Source organism: Trachymyrmex septentrionalis, unplaced genomic scaffold (genome assembly GCF_001594115.1).
Source record: "Trachymyrmex septentrionalis isolate Tsep2-gDNA-1 unplaced genomic scaffold, Tsep1.0 scaffold37, whole genome shotgun sequence".
In the NCBI taxonomy this organism is placed as follows: Eukaryota; Metazoa; Arthropoda; class Insecta; order Hymenoptera; family Formicidae; genus Trachymyrmex; species Trachymyrmex septentrionalis.
This window is the reverse complement of record NW_017305536.1, coordinates 9222101-9224600: the sequence shown is the minus strand read 5'-3', so window position 1 is coordinate 9224600 and position 2500 is coordinate 9222101. Positions and strand designations below refer to the sequence as shown.

Sequence of the window (2500 nt, the reverse complement as noted above, 5' to 3'; positions counted from 1 at the left end):
ACCCACAAGTAAATAAAAGTTGAGGATAATGTCACGCAGCTCAACTAAAAGATTTTTATATAAAAATTGTACTTGCACTTTTAAATTTCGTTTACAGTATAAGGATTGTAAATTAATTTTTAATAAATTAATATATATAAATTTTTTATTATAAATATTTTGTGAAAAAATATAATGCATTTTATTAATTTCTGTGAAACGTGAGGAATGGTTTTTCAACGACCACTGTTTCTGTTGTTCACGTAGAAGAACTTCGTGGAAGAACGGGACACTTTCAATGAACATCTTCACATGACAAATGACATGCTGGAATCTAATGAGTTAATTTGTAGCACTTAAATTTTACATTGGTGGGATCTGATGTATCCTCGCATAATTTTCGATATATCATAGGGGGAGAAGAAAAATTATTAGAGGGAGATTATTTGCAAAATGTGAATGCTTCGAAAATATAAAGGTGTGTCTCTGCTCCGAAATGAGCAATCGCGGAGACAAGTAAGTGCAATTACTCTACGTTGCTCCAAAGGATAAGTTCTTTTCACACAATTTTCAATTGAAATTCGACTAAAAATACAACGTCCAATTTTCGTCTCTTTGTAAATGTTTTATCTTGAATGTCTTTTTGGAAAAAGTTGTCTGAGCATTTTATTAATTGAATAACTTTTCACACGTAAAATATCCGTTGTCGGATCACAGTATATGTACAGTATGTGTACATGTATATGTATGTGTATATGTATATGTATATGTATATATATATAAAATAAATGTATATAATAAATGTATATAATATATATAACAATATACAAATGTTTATATATGTGTATATACTAGAGTCTTAAATCTTAACAAAAAGTTAATTTAATTTATTGTGATCTGATATCGTCTCGACAGTTTCGTACGAAGAAGGTTTTATCTGTTAATGTAATAGTAAGATTCCTCCAGGGACTGACCGCACTAGTAGTTTTTCCGAAGAGTTACTACGTGAAACGAACAGCCAGTAAATTGACGAATCATGTAACAAAGTCCTTTTCCTAGGAAAGTGCGCTTTGCACGGAGAGAAGTGCCCTTTGCCGAAAGAAATGTCCAATTCTGAGGTGAAGGTCGTTTTTGTAAAAATTTCGTATCTTTTCTTTCCAAGATACATCAAGTTTCTCGAATTGTACAGTGGACGCTTTAAACGGAGATCAAACGTTCTTTGTAACAGATAAATGGATAAATGTTGCGACAACGGCTGCGAGAAAGGGGGCAAAAAAAAATGTAAGTTATATATTATAGTATTAATAAGAAGCCGCGATATTGTTTAACGGAAGAAAAAAATATCTTCTTCAATATTTTAATCAAAGGAACAATGATAATCCAATCCCTTGAGTTAACTATTTTGTTATTTTTAATTTCCATGTGTGTCAAAATATGAATCAATCCATTTTTGTGATTGGTTCCAAAGTGAATAATATTGATATTAACGTATGCACATATTTAGTAAATAATAAACTAACTTTTGGAGTCAAATTTAATACATTTTCTTGAGTTACATTGTTTAAGTTCCATTGTTTAGTTAAATTAACGGCATATTGAGTACGAACAGCGTAAAAGTCATACGTAACACGTGATAAATCGTCAATTTTTTTACGAGAAAATAATTCAATACCGTCTTCATAATTAAAGAATTTCATAAAAATTAAAATAAAGTCAGAAATTATTCTTTTACAAGCGTCGGATAAAAAATGTATAAAGCAACGCGATGTCGAAAAGTTATCGGATAAAATATGTAGGTACATATATTGCATAACGCTCGTTAATTGTATGAAGGAGGCGTATTGAAATTTAATATATTTTAATTCTTAAAAAGTTTGGCATAATAATAGTTGATTTAATGTATGAAAAGTATGGAAAGTTAAGAAATAGAAATGATATTGAAAAAGGCGAGGCAGCCAACGAGACAACGAGGATTGCGTGCTCAACTATTCTAACTATGTGAACTGACTGGCGGAATTTGCTTGCACATTGTTTTCTGCTGAGTATAAATTTTCACGAGTGGTGGCATAATAGAATTGTATCAAAAGTTCTATTGCAACGGTCGATAAATTACAACTTTGTTGGTAATAACGAGAGCGTCATTTTAATAATCGCGATATGAACTCGGATATGAAGTTATTCATTATTAACTACACAAATCTATTTTAAAATATTAAACAAAATTATATTAATACATGAAATGCAATTTATTCGTGCGATCATTCGCGTTAATCGATTCATGTCGAGCTATCTCAAATATTAACACGGTGCCCTGCGCACGACGGTTGAATCAATGATATGCTGGCATAAAAGTGAACATTGGAGCGCGATAAAAGTTTCGATAATCAAGTACAAAATAAATGACGATTTCGAGAATATAATATGAATTATGAAAAAAATATCAAATTAATCAATAAATTTAAATTGTACGATTAATTGTAAATTTTGTAAATTAATTCTTTTACGCTTGTTTTTACATTCT

The 2500-nt window shown here is 30.1% G+C and overlaps 1 protein-coding gene across 1 annotated transcript in view; it reads right to left on the bottom strand.

Moving 5' to 3' along the window:
- The window catches only part of LOC108750418 (nephrin-like), a 102442-nt gene that overhangs the window by 61671 nt on the left and 38271 nt on the right, over positions 1–2500 (bottom strand). The window lies entirely within an intron of this gene.